This window comes from Oncorhynchus mykiss, unplaced genomic scaffold (genome assembly GCF_057628025.1).
Source record: "Oncorhynchus mykiss isolate SJ-2025 unplaced genomic scaffold, ASM5762802v1 scaffold108, whole genome shotgun sequence".
NCBI classification, from domain to species: Eukaryota; Metazoa; Chordata; class Actinopteri; order Salmoniformes; family Salmonidae; genus Oncorhynchus; species Oncorhynchus mykiss.
In genome coordinates this window covers 87,501-104,311 of record NW_028322107.1, presented here as the reverse complement: position 1 = coordinate 104,311, position 16,811 = coordinate 87,501, and the positions used below count along the sequence as shown (strand labels likewise).

At 45.7% G+C, this 16,811-nt stretch overlaps 43 non-coding genes and 11 pseudogenes across 43 annotated transcripts; all 54 read right to left on the bottom strand.

The window, feature by feature from the left end:
* Positions 1 to 55: 55 nt before the first annotated feature.
* Positions 56 to 174, bottom strand: LOC149970001 (5S ribosomal RNA). Its single transcript, XR_016493928.1, has one exon. It is a non-coding gene; the product is annotated as a 5S ribosomal RNA (ribosomal RNA).
* Positions 175 to 351: 177 nt separating this feature from the next.
* LOC149970000 (5S ribosomal RNA) lies at positions 352 to 470 on the bottom strand. The gene has a single exon (XR_016493992.1). It is a non-coding gene; the product is annotated as a 5S ribosomal RNA (ribosomal RNA).
* A 260-nt stretch (positions 471 to 730) lies between these two features.
* On the bottom strand, positions 731 to 849 carry LOC149969999 (5S ribosomal RNA). Its single transcript, XR_016493927.1, has one exon. It is a non-coding gene; the product is annotated as a 5S ribosomal RNA (ribosomal RNA).
* Positions 850 to 1,109: 260 nt separating this feature from the next.
* Positions 1,110 to 1,229, bottom strand: LOC149969998 (5S ribosomal RNA; annotated as a pseudogene).
* A 177-nt stretch (positions 1,230 to 1,406) lies between these two features.
* On the bottom strand, positions 1,407 to 1,525 carry LOC149969997 (5S ribosomal RNA). Its single transcript, XR_016493926.1, has one exon. It is a non-coding gene; the product is annotated as a 5S ribosomal RNA (ribosomal RNA).
* Positions 1,526 to 1,702: 177 nt separating this feature from the next.
* Positions 1,703 to 1,821, bottom strand: LOC149969996 (5S ribosomal RNA). Its single transcript, XR_016493925.1, has one exon. It is a non-coding gene; the product is annotated as a 5S ribosomal RNA (ribosomal RNA).
* A 177-nt stretch (positions 1,822 to 1,998) lies between these two features.
* On the bottom strand, positions 1,999 to 2,117 carry LOC149969995 (5S ribosomal RNA). Its single transcript, XR_016493924.1, has one exon. It is a non-coding gene; the product is annotated as a 5S ribosomal RNA (ribosomal RNA).
* Positions 2,118 to 2,294: 177 nt separating this feature from the next.
* Positions 2,295 to 2,413, bottom strand: LOC149969994 (5S ribosomal RNA). Its single transcript, XR_016493920.1, has one exon. It is a non-coding gene; the product is annotated as a 5S ribosomal RNA (ribosomal RNA).
* A 177-nt stretch (positions 2,414 to 2,590) lies between these two features.
* Positions 2,591 to 2,709, bottom strand: LOC149969993 (5S ribosomal RNA). Its single transcript, XR_016493923.1, has one exon. It is a non-coding gene; the product is annotated as a 5S ribosomal RNA (ribosomal RNA).
* Positions 2,710 to 2,886: 177 nt separating this feature from the next.
* On the bottom strand, positions 2,887 to 3,005 carry LOC149969992 (5S ribosomal RNA; annotated as a pseudogene).
* A 177-nt stretch (positions 3,006 to 3,182) lies between these two features.
* Positions 3,183 to 3,301, bottom strand: LOC149969991 (5S ribosomal RNA). The gene has a single exon (XR_016493922.1). It is a non-coding gene; the product is annotated as a 5S ribosomal RNA (ribosomal RNA).
* Positions 3,302 to 3,478: 177 nt separating this feature from the next.
* LOC149969990 (5S ribosomal RNA) lies at positions 3,479 to 3,597 on the bottom strand. Its single transcript, XR_016493921.1, has one exon. It is a non-coding gene; the product is annotated as a 5S ribosomal RNA (ribosomal RNA).
* Positions 3,598 to 3,774: 177 nt separating this feature from the next.
* Positions 3,775 to 3,893, bottom strand: LOC149969989 (5S ribosomal RNA). Its single transcript, XR_016493919.1, has one exon. It is a non-coding gene; the product is annotated as a 5S ribosomal RNA (ribosomal RNA).
* Positions 3,894 to 4,070: 177 nt separating this feature from the next.
* LOC149969988 (5S ribosomal RNA) lies at positions 4,071 to 4,189 on the bottom strand (annotated as a pseudogene).
* Positions 4,190 to 4,366: 177 nt separating this feature from the next.
* LOC149969987 (5S ribosomal RNA) lies at positions 4,367 to 4,485 on the bottom strand. The gene has a single exon (XR_016493918.1). It is a non-coding gene; the product is annotated as a 5S ribosomal RNA (ribosomal RNA).
* A 260-nt stretch (positions 4,486 to 4,745) lies between these two features.
* On the bottom strand, positions 4,746 to 4,864 carry LOC149969986 (5S ribosomal RNA). The gene has a single exon (XR_016493942.1). It is a non-coding gene; the product is annotated as a 5S ribosomal RNA (ribosomal RNA).
* Positions 4,865 to 5,041: 177 nt separating this feature from the next.
* LOC149969985 (5S ribosomal RNA) lies at positions 5,042 to 5,160 on the bottom strand. Its single transcript, XR_016493917.1, has one exon. It is a non-coding gene; the product is annotated as a 5S ribosomal RNA (ribosomal RNA).
* Positions 5,161 to 5,420: 260 nt separating this feature from the next.
* Positions 5,421 to 5,540, bottom strand: LOC149969984 (5S ribosomal RNA; annotated as a pseudogene).
* Positions 5,541 to 5,717: 177 nt separating this feature from the next.
* Positions 5,718 to 5,836, bottom strand: LOC149969983 (5S ribosomal RNA). The gene has a single exon (XR_016493916.1). It is a non-coding gene; the product is annotated as a 5S ribosomal RNA (ribosomal RNA).
* Positions 5,837 to 6,013: 177 nt separating this feature from the next.
* On the bottom strand, positions 6,014 to 6,132 carry LOC149969982 (5S ribosomal RNA). Its single transcript, XR_016493909.1, has one exon. It is a non-coding gene; the product is annotated as a 5S ribosomal RNA (ribosomal RNA).
* A 177-nt stretch (positions 6,133 to 6,309) lies between these two features.
* Positions 6,310 to 6,428, bottom strand: LOC149969981 (5S ribosomal RNA). Its single transcript, XR_016493915.1, has one exon. It is a non-coding gene; the product is annotated as a 5S ribosomal RNA (ribosomal RNA).
* A 177-nt stretch (positions 6,429 to 6,605) lies between these two features.
* Positions 6,606 to 6,724, bottom strand: LOC149969980 (5S ribosomal RNA). Its single transcript, XR_016493990.1, has one exon. It is a non-coding gene; the product is annotated as a 5S ribosomal RNA (ribosomal RNA).
* A 260-nt stretch (positions 6,725 to 6,984) lies between these two features.
* Positions 6,985 to 7,104, bottom strand: LOC149969979 (5S ribosomal RNA; annotated as a pseudogene).
* A 177-nt stretch (positions 7,105 to 7,281) lies between these two features.
* On the bottom strand, positions 7,282 to 7,400 carry LOC149969978 (5S ribosomal RNA). Its single transcript, XR_016493914.1, has one exon. It is a non-coding gene; the product is annotated as a 5S ribosomal RNA (ribosomal RNA).
* A 260-nt stretch (positions 7,401 to 7,660) lies between these two features.
* On the bottom strand, positions 7,661 to 7,779 carry LOC149969977 (5S ribosomal RNA). Its single transcript, XR_016493913.1, has one exon. It is a non-coding gene; the product is annotated as a 5S ribosomal RNA (ribosomal RNA).
* A 260-nt stretch (positions 7,780 to 8,039) lies between these two features.
* Positions 8,040 to 8,155, bottom strand: LOC149969976 (5S ribosomal RNA; annotated as a pseudogene).
* A 260-nt stretch (positions 8,156 to 8,415) lies between these two features.
* LOC149969975 (5S ribosomal RNA) lies at positions 8,416 to 8,534 on the bottom strand. The gene has a single exon (XR_016494042.1). It is a non-coding gene; the product is annotated as a 5S ribosomal RNA (ribosomal RNA).
* Positions 8,535 to 8,711: 177 nt separating this feature from the next.
* Positions 8,712 to 8,830, bottom strand: LOC149969974 (5S ribosomal RNA). Its single transcript, XR_016494075.1, has one exon. It is a non-coding gene; the product is annotated as a 5S ribosomal RNA (ribosomal RNA).
* A 177-nt stretch (positions 8,831 to 9,007) lies between these two features.
* LOC149969973 (5S ribosomal RNA) lies at positions 9,008 to 9,123 on the bottom strand (annotated as a pseudogene).
* A 260-nt stretch (positions 9,124 to 9,383) lies between these two features.
* On the bottom strand, positions 9,384 to 9,502 carry LOC149969972 (5S ribosomal RNA; annotated as a pseudogene).
* A 177-nt stretch (positions 9,503 to 9,679) lies between these two features.
* Positions 9,680 to 9,798, bottom strand: LOC149969971 (5S ribosomal RNA). Its single transcript, XR_016494079.1, has one exon. It is a non-coding gene; the product is annotated as a 5S ribosomal RNA (ribosomal RNA).
* A 177-nt stretch (positions 9,799 to 9,975) lies between these two features.
* On the bottom strand, positions 9,976 to 10,094 carry LOC149969970 (5S ribosomal RNA). The gene has a single exon (XR_016493912.1). It is a non-coding gene; the product is annotated as a 5S ribosomal RNA (ribosomal RNA).
* A 177-nt stretch (positions 10,095 to 10,271) lies between these two features.
* Positions 10,272 to 10,390, bottom strand: LOC149969969 (5S ribosomal RNA). Its single transcript, XR_016493911.1, has one exon. It is a non-coding gene; the product is annotated as a 5S ribosomal RNA (ribosomal RNA).
* A 177-nt stretch (positions 10,391 to 10,567) lies between these two features.
* Positions 10,568 to 10,686, bottom strand: LOC149969968 (5S ribosomal RNA). Its single transcript, XR_016493910.1, has one exon. It is a non-coding gene; the product is annotated as a 5S ribosomal RNA (ribosomal RNA).
* A 177-nt stretch (positions 10,687 to 10,863) lies between these two features.
* On the bottom strand, positions 10,864 to 10,979 carry LOC149969967 (5S ribosomal RNA; annotated as a pseudogene).
* A 260-nt stretch (positions 10,980 to 11,239) lies between these two features.
* LOC149969966 (5S ribosomal RNA) lies at positions 11,240 to 11,358 on the bottom strand. Its single transcript, XR_016494074.1, has one exon. It is a non-coding gene; the product is annotated as a 5S ribosomal RNA (ribosomal RNA).
* Positions 11,359 to 11,535: 177 nt separating this feature from the next.
* Positions 11,536 to 11,654, bottom strand: LOC149969965 (5S ribosomal RNA). The gene has a single exon (XR_016494077.1). It is a non-coding gene; the product is annotated as a 5S ribosomal RNA (ribosomal RNA).
* Positions 11,655 to 11,831: 177 nt separating this feature from the next.
* LOC149969964 (5S ribosomal RNA) lies at positions 11,832 to 11,950 on the bottom strand. The gene has a single exon (XR_016493908.1). It is a non-coding gene; the product is annotated as a 5S ribosomal RNA (ribosomal RNA).
* Positions 11,951 to 12,127: 177 nt separating this feature from the next.
* On the bottom strand, positions 12,128 to 12,246 carry LOC149969963 (5S ribosomal RNA). Its single transcript, XR_016494073.1, has one exon. It is a non-coding gene; the product is annotated as a 5S ribosomal RNA (ribosomal RNA).
* A 177-nt stretch (positions 12,247 to 12,423) lies between these two features.
* LOC149969962 (5S ribosomal RNA) lies at positions 12,424 to 12,542 on the bottom strand. Its single transcript, XR_016494076.1, has one exon. It is a non-coding gene; the product is annotated as a 5S ribosomal RNA (ribosomal RNA).
* A 177-nt stretch (positions 12,543 to 12,719) lies between these two features.
* LOC149969961 (5S ribosomal RNA) lies at positions 12,720 to 12,838 on the bottom strand. The gene has a single exon (XR_016493907.1). It is a non-coding gene; the product is annotated as a 5S ribosomal RNA (ribosomal RNA).
* Positions 12,839 to 13,015: 177 nt separating this feature from the next.
* LOC149969960 (5S ribosomal RNA) lies at positions 13,016 to 13,134 on the bottom strand. Its single transcript, XR_016493906.1, has one exon. It is a non-coding gene; the product is annotated as a 5S ribosomal RNA (ribosomal RNA).
* Positions 13,135 to 13,311: 177 nt separating this feature from the next.
* Positions 13,312 to 13,430, bottom strand: LOC149969959 (5S ribosomal RNA). Its single transcript, XR_016494072.1, has one exon. It is a non-coding gene; the product is annotated as a 5S ribosomal RNA (ribosomal RNA).
* A 177-nt stretch (positions 13,431 to 13,607) lies between these two features.
* LOC149969958 (5S ribosomal RNA) lies at positions 13,608 to 13,726 on the bottom strand. The gene has a single exon (XR_016493991.1). It is a non-coding gene; the product is annotated as a 5S ribosomal RNA (ribosomal RNA).
* A 177-nt stretch (positions 13,727 to 13,903) lies between these two features.
* Positions 13,904 to 14,022, bottom strand: LOC149969957 (5S ribosomal RNA). Its single transcript, XR_016493905.1, has one exon. It is a non-coding gene; the product is annotated as a 5S ribosomal RNA (ribosomal RNA).
* A 177-nt stretch (positions 14,023 to 14,199) lies between these two features.
* On the bottom strand, positions 14,200 to 14,318 carry LOC149969956 (5S ribosomal RNA). The gene has a single exon (XR_016493904.1). It is a non-coding gene; the product is annotated as a 5S ribosomal RNA (ribosomal RNA).
* Positions 14,319 to 14,495: 177 nt separating this feature from the next.
* On the bottom strand, positions 14,496 to 14,614 carry LOC149969955 (5S ribosomal RNA). The gene has a single exon (XR_016493903.1). It is a non-coding gene; the product is annotated as a 5S ribosomal RNA (ribosomal RNA).
* Positions 14,615 to 14,791: 177 nt separating this feature from the next.
* On the bottom strand, positions 14,792 to 14,907 carry LOC149969954 (5S ribosomal RNA; annotated as a pseudogene).
* Positions 14,908 to 15,167: 260 nt separating this feature from the next.
* On the bottom strand, positions 15,168 to 15,286 carry LOC149969953 (5S ribosomal RNA). The gene has a single exon (XR_016493902.1). It is a non-coding gene; the product is annotated as a 5S ribosomal RNA (ribosomal RNA).
* A 177-nt stretch (positions 15,287 to 15,463) lies between these two features.
* On the bottom strand, positions 15,464 to 15,582 carry LOC149969952 (5S ribosomal RNA). Its single transcript, XR_016494061.1, has one exon. It is a non-coding gene; the product is annotated as a 5S ribosomal RNA (ribosomal RNA).
* A 177-nt stretch (positions 15,583 to 15,759) lies between these two features.
* LOC149969951 (5S ribosomal RNA) lies at positions 15,760 to 15,878 on the bottom strand. The gene has a single exon (XR_016494071.1). It is a non-coding gene; the product is annotated as a 5S ribosomal RNA (ribosomal RNA).
* A 177-nt stretch (positions 15,879 to 16,055) lies between these two features.
* Positions 16,056 to 16,174, bottom strand: LOC149969950 (5S ribosomal RNA). The gene has a single exon (XR_016494032.1). It is a non-coding gene; the product is annotated as a 5S ribosomal RNA (ribosomal RNA).
* A 177-nt stretch (positions 16,175 to 16,351) lies between these two features.
* Positions 16,352 to 16,470, bottom strand: LOC149969949 (5S ribosomal RNA). Its single transcript, XR_016493901.1, has one exon. It is a non-coding gene; the product is annotated as a 5S ribosomal RNA (ribosomal RNA).
* Positions 16,471 to 16,647: 177 nt separating this feature from the next.
* On the bottom strand, positions 16,648 to 16,766 carry LOC149969948 (5S ribosomal RNA; annotated as a pseudogene).
* Between the last annotated feature and the right edge of the window lie 45 nt (positions 16,767 to 16,811).

Below are 16,811 nucleotides of genomic sequence, written 5' to 3'. Positions count from 1 at the left end.
AGCCTTGTGGGAAAAAACGGACAAAGAGTTGAAATTCCACAAGGCAGTGACAAAAAGCTTACAGCACCTGGTATTCCCAGGCGGTCTCCCATCCAAGTACTAACCAGGCCCGACCCTGCTTAGCTTCCGAGATCGGACGAGATCAGGCGTACTCAGGCCGGTGTGGCCGTAAGCGAAAGGCAATCTCAAAAAGTGGATGAAATTGCATATACTGTAGCCATAATTTGTAGCACAGATTGTTGGATGAAATACAAACTAACCTTGCTTACTTATTTCAAAGCGAGGGCACATATTTCAGCCTTGTGGGAAAAAACGGACAAAGAGTTGAAATTCCACAAGGCAGTGACAAAAAGCTTACAGCACCTGGTATTCCCAGGCGGTCTCCCATCCAAGTACTAACCAGGCCCGACCCTGCTTAGCTTCCGAGATCGGACGAGATCAGGCGTACTCAGGCCGGCGTGGCCGTAAGCGAGAAACTATCTCTTGGTGCACCATGTAAAGTCAAAGTGAGCCTGATTAACAGCTGTTGCATTTCCACCATTTAGATAAGCATCTTTGTGTCACTCAAAAAGTGGAAGAAATTGCATATACTGTAGCCATAATTTGTAGCACAGATTGTTGGATGAAATACAAACTAACCTTGCTTACTTATTTCAAAGCGAGGGCACATATTTCAGCCTTGTGGGAAAAAACGGACAAAGAGTTGAAATTCCACAAGGCAGTGACAAAAAGCTTACAGCACCTGGTATTCCCAGGCGGTCTCCCATCCAAGTACTAACCAGGCCCGACCCTGCTTAGCTTCCGAGATCGGACGAGATCAGGCGTACTCAGGCCGGTGTGGCCGTAAGCGAGAAACTATCTCTTGGTGCACCATGTAAAGTCAAAGTGAGCCTGATTAACAGCTGTTGCATTTCCACCATTTAGATAAGCATCTTTGTGTCACTCAAAAAGTGGAAGAAATTGCATATACTGTAGCCATAATTTGTAGCACAGATTGTTGGATGAAATACAAACTAACCTTGCTTACTTATTTCAAAGCGAGGGCACATATTTCAGCCTTGTGGGAAAAAACGGACAAAGAGTTGAAATTCCACAAGGCAGTGACAAAAAGCTTACAGCACCTGGTATTCCCAGGCGGGTCTCCCATCCAAGTACTAACCAGGCCCGACCCTGCTTAGCTTCCGAGATCGGACGAGATCAGGAGTACTCAGGCCGGTGTGGCCGTAAGCGAAAGGCAATCTCAAAAAGTGGATGAAATTGCATATACTGTAGCCATAATTTGTAGCACAGATTGTTGGATGAAATACAAACTAACCTTGCTTACTTATTTCAAAGCGAGGGCACATATTTCAGCCTTGTGGGAAAAAACGGACAAAGAGTTGAAATTCCACAAGGCAGTGACAAAAAGCTTACAGCACCTGGTATTCCCAGGCGGTCTCCCATCCAAGTACTAACCAGGCCCGACCCTGCTTAGCTTCCGAGATCGGACGAGATCAGGCGTACTCAGGCCGGTGTGGCCGTAAGCGAAAGGCAATCTCAAAAAGTGGATGAAATTGCATATACTGTAGCCATAATTTGTAGCACAGATTGTTGGATGAAATACAAACTAACCTTGCTTACTTATTTCAAAGCGAGGGCACATATTTCAGCCTTGTGGGAAAAAACGGACAAAGAGTTGAAATTCCACAAGGCAGTGACAAAAAGCTTACAGCACCTGGTATTCCCAGGCGGTCTCCCATCCAAGTACTAACCAGGCCCGACCCTGCTTAGCTTCCGAGATCGGACGAGATCAGGCGTACTCAGGCCGGTGTGGCCGTAAGCGAAAGGTAATCTCAAAAAGGGGATGAAATTGCATATACTGTAGCCATAATTTGTAGCACAGATTGTTGGATGAAATACAAACTAACCTTGCTTACTTATTTCAAAGCGAGGGCACATATTTCAGCCTTGTGGGAAAAAATGGACAAAGAGTTGAAATTCCACAAGGCAGTGACAAAAAGCTTACAGCACCTGGTATTCCCAGGCGGTCTCCCATCCAAGTACTAACCAGGCCCGACCCTGCTTAGCTTCCGAGATCGGACGAGATCAGGCGTACTCAGGCCGGTGTGGCCGTAAGCGAAAGGCAATCTCAAAAAGTGGATGAAATTGCATATACTGTAGCCATAATTTGTAGCACAGATTGTTGGATGAAATACAAACTAACCTTGCTTACTTATTTCAAAGCGAGGGCACATATTTCAGCCTTGTGGGAAAAAACGGACAAAGAGTTGAAATTCCACAAGGCAGTGACAAAAAGCTTACAGCACCTGGTATTCCCAGGCGGTCTCCCATCCAAGTACTAACCAGGCCCTACCCTGCTTAGCTTCCGAGATCGGACGAGATCAGGCGTACTCAGGCCGGTGTGGCCGTAAGCGAAAGGCAATCTCAAAAAGTGGATGAAATTGCATATACTGTAGCCATAATTTGTAGCACAGATTGTTGGATGAAATACAAACTAACCTTGCTTACTTATTTCAAAGCGAGGGCACATATTTCAGCCTTGTGGGAAAAAACGGACAAAGAGTTGAAATTCCACAAGGCAGTGACAAAAAGCTTACAGCACCTGGTATTCCCAGGCGGTCTCCCATCCAAGTACTAACCAGGCCCGACCCTGCTTAGCTTCCGAGATCGGACGAGATCAGGCGTACTCAGGCCGGTGTGGCCGTAAGCGAAAGGCAATCTCAAAAAGTGGATGAAATTGCATATACTGTAGCCATAATTTGTAGCACAGATTGTTGGATGAAATACAAACTAACCTTGCTTACTTATTTCAAAGCGAGGGCACATATTTCAGCCTTGTGGGAAAAAACGGACAAAGAGTTGAAATTCCACAAGGCAGTGACAAAAAGCTTACAGCACCTGGTATTCCCAGGCGGTCTCCCATCCAAGTACTAACCAGGCCCGACCCTGCTTAGCTTCCAAGATCGGACGAGATCAGGCGTACTCAGGCCTGTGTGGCCGTAAGCGAAAGGCAATCTCAAAAAGTGGATGAAATTGCATATACTGTAGCCATAATTTGTAGCACAGATTGTTGGATGAAATACAAACTAACCTTGCTTACTTATTTCAAAGCGAGGGCACATATTTCAGCCTTGTGGGAAAAAACGGACAAAGAGTTGAAATTCCACAAGGCAGTGACAAAAAGCTTACAGCACCTGGTATTCCCAGGCGGTCTCCCATCCAAGTACTAACCAGGCCCGACCCTGCTTAGCTTCCGAGATCGGACGAGATCAGGCGTACTCAGGCCGGTGTGGCCGTAAGCAAAAGGCAATCTCAAAAAGTGGATGAAATTGCATATACTGTAGCCATAATTTGTAGCACAGATTGTTGGATGAAATACAAACTAACCTTGCTTACTTATTTCAAAGCGAGGGCACATATTTCAGCCTTGTGGGAAAAAACGGACAAAGAGTTGAAATTCCACAAGGCAGTGACAAAAAGCTTACAGCACCTGGTATTCCCAGGCGGTCTCCCATCCAAGTACTAACCAGGCCCGACCCTGCTTAGCTTCCGAGATCGGACGAGATCAGGCGTACTCAGGCCGGTGTGGCCGTAAGCGAAAGGCAATCTCAAAAAGTGGATGAAATTGCATATACTGTAGCCATAATTTGTAGCACAGATTGTTGGATGAAATACAAACTAACCTTGCTTACTTATTTCAAAGCGAGGGCACATATTTCAGCCTTGTGGGAAAAAACGGACAAAGAGTTGAAATTCCACAAGGCAGTGACAAAAAGCTTACAGCACCTGGTATTCCCAGGCGGTCTCCCATCCAAGTACTAACCAGGCCCGACCCTGCTTAGCTTCCGAGATCGGACGAGATCAGGCGTACTCAGGCCGGTGTGGCCGTAAGCGAAAGGCAATCTCAAAAAGTGGATGAAATTGCATATACTGTAGCCATAATTTGTAGCACAGATTGTTGGATGAAATACAAACTAACCTTGCTTACTTATTTCAAAGCGAGGGCACATATTTCAGCCTTGTGGGAAAAAACGGACAAAGAGTTGAAATTCCACAAGGCAGTGACAAAAAGCTTACAGCACCTGGTATTCCCAGGCGGTCTCCCATCCAAGTACTAACCAGGCCCGACCCTGCTTAGCTTCCAAGATCGGACGAGATCAGGCGTACTCAGGCCTGTGTGGCCGTAAGCGAAAGGCAATCTCAAAAAGTGGATGAAATTGCATATACTGTAGCCATAATTTGTAGCACAGATTGTTGGATGAAATACAAACTAACCTTGCTTACTTATTTCAAAGCGAGGGCACATATTTCAGCCTTGTGGGAAAAAACGGACAAAGAGTTGAAATTCCACAAGGCAGTGACAAAAAGCTTACAGCACCTGGTATTCCCAGGCGGTCTCCCATCCAAGTACTAACCAGGCCCGACCCTGCTTAGCTTCCGAGATCGGACGAGATCAGGCGTACTCAGGCCGGTGTGGCCGTAAGCGAGAAACTATCTCTTGGTGCACCATGTAAAGTCAAAGTGAGCCTGATTAACAGCTGTTGCATTTCCACCATTTAGATAAGCATCTTTGTGTCACTCAAAAAGTGGAAGAAATTGCATATACTGTAGCCATAATTTGTAGCACAGATTGTTGGATGAAATACAAACTAACCTTGCTTACTTATTTCAAAGCGAGGGCACATATTTCAGCCTTGTGGGAAAAAACGGACAAAGAGTTGAAATTCCACAAGGCAGTGACAAAAAGCTTACAGCACCTGGTATTCCCAGGCGGTCTCCCATCCAAGTACTAACCAGGCCCAACCCTGCTTAGCTTCCGAGATCGGACGAGATCAGGCGTACTCAGGCCGGTGTGGCCGTAAGCGAAAGGCAATCTCAAAAAGTGGATGAAATTGCATATACTGTAGCCATAATTTGTAGCACAGATTGTTGGATGAAATACAAACTAACCTTGCTTACTTATTTCAAAGCGAGGGCACATATTTCAGCCTTGTGGGAAAAAACGGACAAAGAGTTGAAATTCCACAAGGCAGTGACAAAAAGCTTACAGCACCTGGTATTCCCAGGCGGTCTCCCATCCAAGTACTAACCAGGCCCGACCCTGCTTAGCTTCCGAGATCGGACGAGATCAGGCGTACTCAGGCCGGTGTGGCCGTAAGCGAGAAACTATCTCTTGGTGCACCATGTAAAGTCAAAGTGAGCCTGATTAACAGCTGTTGCATTTCCACCATTTAGATAAGCATCTTTGTGTCACTCAAAAAGTGGATGAAATTGCATATACTGTAGCCATAATTTGTAGCACAGATTGTTGGATGAAATACAAACTAACCTTGCTTACTTATTTCAAAGCGAGGGCACATATTTCAGCCTTGTGGGAAAAAACGGACAAAGAGTTGAAATTCCACAAGGCAGTGACAAAAAGCTTACAGCACCTGGTATTCCCAGGCGGGTCTCCCATCCAAGTACTAACCAGGCCCGACCCTGCTTAGCTTCCGAGATCGGACGAGATCAGGAGTACTCAGGCCGGTGTGGCCGTAAGCGAAAGGCAATCTCAAAAAGTGGATGAAATTGCATATACTGTAGCCATAATTTGTAGCACAGATTGTTGGATGAAATACAAACTAACCTTGCTTACTTATTTCAAAGCGAGGGCACATATTTCAGCCTTGTGGGAAAAAACGGACAAAGAGTTGAAATTCCACAAGGCAGTGACAAAAAGCTTACAGCACCTGGTATTCCCAGGCGGTCTCCCATCCAAGTACTAACCAGGCCCGACCCTGCTTAGCTTCCGAGATCGGACGAGATCAGGCGTACTCAGGCCGGTGTGGCCGTAAGCAAAAGGCAATCTCAAAAAGTGGATGAAATTGCATATACTGTAGCCATAATTTGTAGCACAGATTGTTGGATGAAATACAAACTAACCTTGCTTACTTATTTCAAAGCGAGGGCACATATTTCAGCCTTGTGGGAAAAAACGGACAAAGAGTTGAAATTCCACAAGGCAGTGACAAAAAGCTTACAGCACCTGGTATTCCCAGGCGGTCTCCCATCCAAGTACTAACCAGGCCCGACCCTGCTTAGCTTCCGAGATCGGACGAGATCAGGCGCACTCAGGCCGGTGTGGCCGTAAGCAAAAGGCAATCTCAAAAAGTGGATGAAATTGCATATACTGTAGCCATAATTTGTAGCACAGATTGTTGGATGAAATACAAACTAACCTTGCTTACTTATTTCAAAGCGAGGGCACATATTTCAGCCTTGTGGGAAAAAACGGACAAAGAGTTGAAATTCCACAAGGCAGTGACAAAAAGCTTACAGCACCTGGTATTCCCAGGCGGTCTCCCATCCAAGTACTAACCAGGCCCGACCCTGCTTAGCTTCCGAGATCGGACGAGATCAGGCGTACTCAGGCCGGTGTGGCCGTAAGCGAAAGGCAATCTCAAAAAGTGGATGAAATTGCATATACTGTAGCCATAATTTGTAGCACAGATTGTTGGATGAAATACAAACTAACCTTGCTTACTTATTTCAAAGCGAGGGCACATATTTCAGCCTTGTGGGAAAAAACGGACAAAGAGTTGAAATTCCACAAGGCAGTGACAAAACGCTTACAGCACCTGGTATTCCCAGGCGGTCTCCCATCCAAGTACTAACCAGGCCCGACCCTGCTTAGCTTCCGAGATCGGACGAGATCAGGCGTACTCAGGCCGGTGTGGCCGTAAGCGAGAAACTATCTCTTGGTGCACCATGTAAAGTCAAAGTGAGCCTGATTAACAGCTGTTGCATTTCCACCATTTAGATAAGCATCTTTGTGTCACTCAAAAAGTGGAAGAAATTGCATATACTGTAGCCATAATTTGTAGCACAGATTGTTGGATGAAATACAAACTAACCTTGCTTACTTATTTCAAAGCGAGGGCACATATTTCAGCCTTGTGGGAAAAAACGGACAAAGAGTTGAAATTCCACAAGGCAGTGACAAAAAGCTTACAGCACCTGGTATTCCCAGGCGGGTCTCCCATCCAAGTACTAACCAGGCCCGACCCTGCTTAGCTTCCGAGATCGGACGAGATCAGGAGTACTCAGGCCGGTGTGGCCGTAAGCGAAAGGCAATCTCAAAAAGTGGATGAAATTGCATATACTGTAGCCATAATTTGTAGCACAGATTGTTGGATGAAATACAAACTAACCTTGCTTACTTATTTCAAAGCGAGGGCACATATTTCAGCCTTGTGGGAAAAAACGGACAAAGAGTTGAAATTCCACAAGGCAGTGACAAAAAGCTTACAGCACCTGGTATTCCCAGGCGGTCTCCCATCCAAGTACTAACCAGGCCCGACCCTGCTTAGCTTCCGAGATCGGACGAGATCAGGCGTACTCAGGCCGGTGTGGCCGTAAGCGAGAAACTATCTCTTGGTGCACCATGTAAAGTCAAAGTGAGCCTGATTAACAGCTGTTGCATTTCCACCATTTAGATAAGCATCTTTGTGTCACTCAAAAAGTGGAAGAAATTGCATATACTGTAGCCATAATTTGTAGCACAGATTGTTGGATGAAATACAAACTAACCTTGCTTACTTATTTCAAAGCGAGGGCACATATTTCAGCCTTGTGGGAAAAAACGGACAAAGAGTTGAAATTCCACAAGGCAGTGACAAAAAGCTTACAGCACCTGGTATTCCCAGGCGGTCTCCCATCCAAGTACTAACCAGGCCCGACCCTGCTTAGCTTCCGAGATCGGACGAGATCAGGCGTACTCAGGCCGGTGTGGCCGTAAGCAAGAAACTATCTCTTGGTGCACTATGTAAAGTCAAAGTGAGCCTGATTAACAGCTGTTGCATTTCCACCATTTAGATAAGCATCTTTGTGTCACTCAAAAAGTGGAAGAAATTGCATATACTGTAGCCATAATTTGTAGCACAGATTGTTGGATGAAATACAAACTAACCTTGCTTACTTATTTCAAAGCGAGGGCACATATTTCAGCCTTGTGGGAAAAAACGGACAAAGAGTTGAAATTCCACAAGGCAGTGACAAAAAGCTTACAGCACCTGGTATTCCCAGGCGGTCTCCCATCCAAGTACTAACCAGGCCCGACCCTACTTAGCTTCCGAGATCGGACGAGATCAGGCGTACTCAGGCCGGTGTCGTAAGCAAGAAACTATCTCTTGGTGCACTATGTAAAGTCAAAGTGAGCCTGATTAACAGCTGTTGCATTTCCACCATTTAGATAAGCATCTTTGTGTCACTCAAAAAGTGGAAGAAATTGCATATACTGTAGCCATAATTTGTAGCACAGATTGTTGGATGAAATACAAACTAACCTTGCTTACTTATTTCAAAGCGAGGGCACATATTTCAGCCTTGTGGGAAAAAACGGACAAAGAGTTGAAATTCCACAAGGCAGTGACAAAAAGCTTACAGCACCTGGTATTCCCAGGCGGTCTCCCATCCAAGTACTAACCAGGCCCAACCCTGCTTAGCTTCCGAGATCGGACAAGATCAGGCGTACTCAGGCCGGTGTGGCCGTAAGCGAAAGGCAATCTCAAAAAGTGGATGAAATTGCATATACTGTAGCCATAATTTGTAGCACAGATTGTTGGATGAAATACAAACTAACCTTGCTTACTTATTTCAAAGCGAGGGCACATATTTCAGCCTTGTGGGAAAAAACGGACAAAGAGTTGAAATTCCACAAGGCAGTGACAAAAAGCTTACAGCACCTGGTATTCCCAGGCGGTCTCCCATCCAAGTACTAACCAGGCCCGACCCTGCTTAGCTTCCGAGATCGGACAAGATCAGGCGTACTCAGGCCGGTGTGGCCGTAAGCGAAAGGCAATCTCAAAAAGTGGATGAAATTGCATATACTGTAGCCATAATTTGTAGCACAGATTGTTGGATGAAATACAAACTAACCTTGCTTACTTATTTCAAAGCGAGGGCACATATTTCAGCCTTGTGGGAAAAAACGGACAAAGAGTTGAAATTCCACAAGGCAGTGACAAAAAGCTTACAGCACCTGGTATTCCCAGGCGGTCTCCCATCCAAGTACTAACCAGGCCCGACCCTACTTAGCTTCCGAGATCGGACGAGATCAGGCGTACTCAGGCCGGTGTCGTAAGCAAGAAACTATCTCTTGGTGCACTATGTAAAGTCAAAGTGAGCCTGATTAACAGCTGTTGCATTTCCACCATTTAGATAAGCATCTTTGTGTCACTCAAAAAGTGGAAGAAATTGCATATACTGTAGCCATAATTTGTAGCACAGATTGTTGGATGAAATACAAACTAACCTTGCTTACTTATTTCAAAGCGAGGGCACATATTTCAGCCTTGTGGGAAAAAACGGACAAAGAGTTGAAATTCCACAAGGCAGTGACAAAAAGCTTACAGCACCTGGTATTCCCAGGCGGTCTCCCATCCAAGTACTAACCAGGACCGACCCTGCTTAGCTTCCGAGATCGGACAAGATCAGGCGTACTCAGGCCGGTGTGGCCGTAAGCGAAAGGCAATCTCAAAAAGTGGATGAAATTGCATATACTGTAGCCATAATTTGTAGCACAGATTGTTGGATGAAATACAAACTAACCTTGCTTACTTATTTCAAAGCGAGGGCACATATTTCAGCCTTGTGGGAAAAAACGGACAAAGAGTTGAAATTCCACAAGGCAGTGACAAAAAGCGTACAGCACCTGGTATTCCCAGGCGGTCTCCCATCCAAGTACTAACCAGGCCCGACCCTGCTTAGCTTCCGAGATCGGACGAGATCAGGCGTACTCAGGCCGGTGTGGCCGTAAGCAAAAGGCAATCTCAAAAAGTGGATGAAATTGCATATACTGTAGCCATAATTTGTAGCACAGATTGTTGGATGAAATACAAACTAACCTTGCTTACTTATTTCAAAGCGAGGGCACATATTTCAGCCTTGTGGGAAAAAACGGACAAAGAGTTGAAATTCCACAAGGCAGTGACAAAAAGCTTACAGCACCTGGTATTCCCAGGCGGTCTCCCATCCAAGTACTAACCAGGCCCGACCCTGCTTAGCTTCCGAGATCGGACGAGATCAGGCGTACTCAGGCCGGTGTGGCCGTAAGCAAAAGGCAATCTCAAAAAGTGGATGAAATTGCATATACTGTAGCCATAATTTGTAGCACAGATTGTTGGATGAAATACAAACTAACCTTGCTTACTTATTTCAAAGCGAGGGCACATATTTCAGCCTTGTGGGAAAAAACGGACAAAGAGTTGAAATTCCACAAGGCAGTGACAAAAAGCTTACAGCACCTGGTATTCCCAGGCGGTCTCCCATCCAAGTACTAACCAGGCCCGACCCTGCTTAGCTTCCGAGATCGGACGAGATCAGGCGTACTCAGGCCGGTGTGGCCGTAAGCGAAAGGCAATCTCAAAAAGTGGATGAAATTGCATATACTGTAGCCATAATTTGTAGCACAGATTGTTGGATGAAATACAAACTAACCTTGCTTACTTATTTCAAAGCGAGGGCACATATTTCAGCCTTGTGGGAAAAAACGGACAAAGAGTTGAAATTCCACAAGGCAGTGACAAAAAGCTTACAGCACCTGGTATTCCCAGGCGGTCTCCCATCCAAGTACTAACCAGGCCCGACCCTGCTTAGCTTCCGAGATCGGACGAGATCAGGCGTACTCAGGCCGGTGTGGCCGTAAGCGAAAGGCAATCTCAAAAAGTGGATGAAATTGCATATACTGTAGCCATAATTTGTAGCACAGATTGTTGGATGAAATACAAACTAACCTTGCTTACTTATTTCAAAGCGAGGGCACATATTTCAGCCTTGTGGGAAAAAACGGACAAAGAGTTGAAATTCCACAAGGCAGTGACAAAAAGCTTACAGCACCTGGTATTCCCAGGCGGTCTCCCATCCAAGTACTAACCAGGCCCGACCCTACTTAGCTTCCGAGATCAGACGAGATCAGGCGTACTCAGGCCGGTGTCGTAAGCAAGAAACTATCTCTTGGTGCACTATGTAAAGTCAAAGTGAGCCTGATTAACAGCTGTTGCATTTCCACCATTTAGATAAGCATCTTTGTGTCACTCAAAAAGTGGAAGAAATTGCATATACTGTAGCCATAATTTGTAGCACAGATTGTTGGATGAAATACAAACTAACCTTGCTTACTTATTTCAAAGCGAGGGCACATATTTCAGCCTTGTGGGAAAAAACGGACAAAGAGTTGAAATTCCACAAGGCAGTGACAAAAAGCTTACAGCACCTGGTATTCCCAGGCGGTCTCCCATCCAAGTACTAACCAGGCCCGACCCTGCTTAGCTTCCGAGATCGGACAAGATCAGGCGTACTCAGGCCGGTGTGGCCGTAAGCGAAAGGCAATCTCAAAAAGTGGATGAAATTGCATATACTGTAGCCATAATTTGTAGCACAGATTGTTGGATGAAATACAAACTAACCTTGCTTACTTATTTCAAAGCGAGGGCACATATTTCAGCCTTGTGGGAAAAAACGGACAAAGAGTTGAAATTCCACAAGGCAGTGACAAAAAGCGTACAGCACCTGGTATTCCCAGGCGGTCTCCCATCCAAGTACTAACCAGGCCCGACCCTGCTTAGCTTCCGAGATCGGACGAGATCAGGCGTACTCAGGCCGGTGTGGCCGTAAGCAAAAGGCAATCTCAAAAAGTGGATGAAATTGCATATACTGTAGCCATAATTTGTAGCACAGATTGTTGGATGAAATACAAACTAACCTTGCTTACTTATTTCAAAGCGAGGGCACATATTTCAGCCTTGTGGGAAAAAACGGACAAAGAGTTGAAATTCCACAAGGCAGTGACAAAAAGCTTACAGCACCTGGTATTCCCAGGCGGTCTCCCATCCAAGTACTAACCAGGCCCGACCCTGCTTAGCTTCCGAGATCGGACGAGATCAGGCGTACTCAGGCCGGTGTGGCCGTAAGCAAAAGGCAATCTCAAAAAGTGGATGAAATTGCATATACTGTAGCCATAATTTGTAGCACAGATTGTTGGATGAAATACAAACTAACCTTGCTTACTTATTTCAAAGCGAGGGCACATATTTCAGCCTTGTGGGAAAAAACGGACAAAGAGTTGAAATTCCACAAGGCAGTGACAAAAAGCTTACAGCACCTGGTATTCCCAGGCGGTCTCCCATCCAAGTACTAACCAGGCCCGACCCTGCTTAGCTTCCGAGATCGGACAAGATCAGGCGTACTCAGGCCGGTGTGGCCGTAAGCGAAAGGCAATCTCAAAAAGTGGATGAAATTGCATATACTGTAGCCATAATTTGTAGCACAGATTGTTGGATGAAATACAAACTAACCTTGCTTACTTATTTCAAAGCGAGGGCACATATTTCAGCCTTGTGGGAAAAAACGGACAAAGAGTTGAAATTCCACAAGGCAGTGACAAAAAGCGTACAGCACCTGGTATTCCCAGGCGGTCTCCCATCCAAGTACTAACCAGGCCCGACCCTGCTTAGCTTCCGAGATCGGACGAGATCAGGCGTACTCAGGCCGGTGTGGCCGTAAGCAAAAGGCAATCTCAAAAAGTGGATGAAATTGCATATACTGTAGCCATAATTTGTAGCACAGATTGTTGGATGAAATACAAACTAACCTTGCTTACTTATTTCAAAGCGAGGGCACATATTTCAGCCTTGTGGGAAAAAACGGACAAAGAGTTGAAATTCCACAAGGCAGTGACAAAAAGCTTACAGCACCTGGTATTCCCAGGCGGTCTCCCATCCAAGTACTAACCAGGCCCGACCCTGCTTAGCTTCCGAGATCGGACGAGATCAGGCGTACTCAGGCCGGTGTGGCCGTAAGCAAAAGGCAATCTCAAAAAGTGGATGAAATTGCATATACTGTAGCCATAATTTGTAGCACAGATTGTTGGATGAAATACAAACTAACCTTGCTTACTTATTTCAAAGCGAGGGCACATATTTCAGCCTTGTGGGAAAAAACGGACAAAGAGTTGAAATTCCACAAGGCAGTGACAAAAAGCTTACAGCACCTGGTATTCCCAGGCGGTCTCCCATCCAAGTACTAACCAGGCCCGACCCTGCTTAGCTTCCGAGATCGGACGAGATCAGGCGTACTCAGGCCGGTGTGGCCGTAAGCGAAAGGCAATCTCAAAAAGTGGATGAAATTGCATATACTGTAGCCATAATTTGTAGCACAGATTGTTGGATGAAATACAAACTAACCTTGCTTACTTATTTCAAAGCGAGGGCACATATTTCAGCCTTGTGGGAAAAAACGGACAAAGAGTTGAAATTCCACAAGGCAGTGACAAAAAGCTTACAGCACCTGGTATTCCCAGGCGGTCTCCCATCCAAGTACTAACCAGGCCCGACCCTGCTTAGCTTCCGAGATCGGACAAGATCAGGCGTACTCAGGCCGGTGTGGCCGTAAGCGAAAGGCAATCTCAAAAAGTGGATGAAATTGCATATACTGTAGCCATAATTTGTAGCACAGATTGTTGGATGAAATACAAACTAACCTTGCTTACTTATTTCAAAGCGAGGGCACATATTTCAGCCTTGTGGGAAAAAACGGACAAAGAGTTGAAATTCCACAAGGCAGTGACAAAAAGCGTACAGCACCTGGTATTCCCAGGCGGTCTCCCATCCAAGTACTAACCAGGCCCGACCCTGCTTAGCTTCTGAGATCGGACGAGATCAGGCGTACTCAGGCCGGTGTGGCCGTAAGCAAAAGGCAATCTCAAAAAGTGGATGAAATTGCATATACTGTAGCCATAATTTGTAGCACAGATTGTTGGATGAAATACAAACTAACCTTGCTTACTTATTTCAAAGCGAGGGCACATATTTCAGCCTTGTGGGAAAAAACGGACAAAGAGTTGAAATTCCACAAGGCAGTGACAAAAAGCTTACAGCACCTGGTATTCCCAGGCGGTCTCCCATCCAAGTACTAACCAGGCCCGACCCTGCTTAGCTTCCGAGATCGGACGAGATCAGGCGTACTCAGGCCGGTGTGGCCGTAAGCAAAAGGCAATCTCAAAAAGTGGATGAAATTGCATATACTGTAGCCATAATTTGTAGCACAGATTGTTGGATGAAATACAAACTAACCTTGCTTACTTATTTCAAAGCGAGGGCACATATTTCAGCCTTGTGGGAAAAAACGGACAAAGAGTTGAAATTCCACAAGGCAGTGACAAAAAGCTTACAGCACCTGGTATTCCCAGGCGGTCTCCCATCCAAGTACTAACCAGGCCCGACCCTGCTTAGCTTCCGAGATCGGACGAGATCAGGCGTACTCAGGCCGGTGTGGCCGTAAGCGAAAGGCAATCTCAAAAAGTGGATGAAATTGCATATACTGTAGCCATAATTTGTAGCACAGATTGTTGGATGAAATACAAACTAACCTTGCTTACTTATTTCAAAGCGAGGGCACATATTTCAGCCTTGTGGGAAAAAACGGACAAAGAGTTGAAATTCCACAAGGCAGTGACAAAAAGCTTACAGCACCTGGTATTCCCAGGCGGTCTCCCATCCAAGTACTAACCAGGCCCGACCCTGCTTAGCTTCCGAGATCGGACGAGATCAGGCGTACTCAGGCCGGTGTGGCCGTAAGCGAAAGGCAATCTCAAAAAGTGGATGAAATTGCATATACTGTAGCCATAATTTGTAGCACAGATTGTTGGATGAAATACAAACTAACCTTGCTTACTTATTTCAAAGCGAGGGCACATATTTCAGCCTTGTGGGAAAAAACGGACAAAGAGTTGAAATTCCACAAGGCAGTGACAAAAAGCTTACAGCACCTGGTATTCCCAGGCGGTCTCCCATCCAAGTACTAACCAGGCCCGACCCTACTTAGCTTCCGAGATCAGACGAGATCAGGCGTACTCAGGCCGGTGTCGTAAGCAAGAAACTATCTCTTGGTGCACTATGTAAAGTCAAAGTGAGCCTGATTAACAGCTGTTGCATTTCCACTATTTAGATAAGCATCTTTGTGTCACTCAAAAAGTGGAAGAAATTGCATATACTGTAGCCATAATTTGTAGCACAGATTGTTGGATGAAATACAAACTAACCTTGCTTACTTATTTCAAAGCGAGGGCACATATTTCAGCCTTGTGGGAAAAAACGGACAAAGAGTTGAAATTCCACAAGGCAGTGACAAAAAGCTTACAGCACCTGGTATTCCCAGGCGGTCTCCCATCCAAGTACTAACCAGGCCCGACCCTGCTTAGCTTCCGAGATCGGACGAGATCAGGCGTACTCAGGCCGGTGTGGCCGTAAGCGAAAGGCAATCTCAAAAAGTGGATGAAATTGCATATACTGTAGCCATAATTTGTAGCACAGATTGTTGGATGAAATACAAACTAACCTTGCTTACTTATTTCAAAGCGAGGGCACATATTTCAGCCTTGTGGGAAAAAACGGACAAAGAGTTGAAATTCCACAAGGCAGTGACAAAAAGCTTACAGCACCTGGTATTCCCAGGCGGTCTCCCATCCAAGTACTAACCAGGCCCGAACCTGCTTAGCTTCCGAGATCGGACGAGATCAGGCGTACTCAGGCCGGTGTGGCCGTAAGCGAAAGGCAATCTCAAAAAGTGGATGAAATTGCATATACTGTAGCCATAATTTGTAGCACAGATTGTTGGATGAAATACAAACTAACCTTGCTTACTTATTTCAAAGCGAGGGCACATATTTCAGCCTTGTGGGAAAAAACAGACAAAGAGTTGAAATTCCACAAGGCAGTGACAAAAAGCTTACAGCACCTGGTATTCCCAGGCGGTCTCCCATCCAAGTACTAACCAGGCCCGACCCTGCTTAGCTTCCGAGATCGGACAAGATCAGGCGTACTCAGGCCGGTGTGGCCGTAAGCGAAAGGCAATCTCAAAAAGTGGATGAAATTGCATATACTGTAGCCATAATTTGTAGCACAGATTGTTGGATGAAATACAAACTAACCTTGCTTACTTATTTCAAAGCGAGGGCACATATTTCAGCCTTGTGGGAAAAAACGGACAAAGAGTTGAAATTCCACAAGGCAGTGACAAAAAGCTTACAGCACCTGGTATTCCCAGGCGGTCTCCCATCCAAGTACTAACCAGGCCCGACCCTACTTAGCTTCCGAGATCGGACGAGATCAGGCGTACTCAGGCCGGTGTGGCCGTAAGCGAAAGGCAATCTCAAAAAGTGGATGAAATTGCATATACTGTAGCCATAATTTGTAGCACAGATTGTTGGATGAAATACAAACTAACCTTGCTTACTTATTTCAAAGCGAGGGCACATATTTCAGCCTTGTGGGAAAAAACGGACAAAGAGTTGAAATTCCACAAGGCAGTGACAAAAAGCTTACAGCACCTGGTATTCCCAGGCGGTCTCCCATCCAAGTACTAACCAGGCCCGACCCTGCTTAGCTTCCGAGATCGGACGAGATCAGGCGTACTCAGGCCGGTGTGGCCGTAAGCAAAAGGCAATCTCAAAAAGTGGATGAAATTGCATATACTGTAGCCATAATTTGTAGCACAGATTGTTGGATGAAATACAAACTAACCTTGCTTACTTATTTCAAGGCGAGGGCACATATTTCAGCCTTGTGGGAAAAAACGGACAAAGAGTTGAAATTCCACAAGGCAGTGACAAAAAGCTTACAGCACCTGGTATTCCCAGGCGGTCTCCCATCCAAGTACTAACCAGGCCCGACCCTACTTAGCTTCCGAGATCGGACGAGATCAGGCGTACTCAGGCCAGTGTGGCCGTAAGCTAAAGGCAATCTCAAAAAGTGGATGAAATTGCATATACTGTAGCC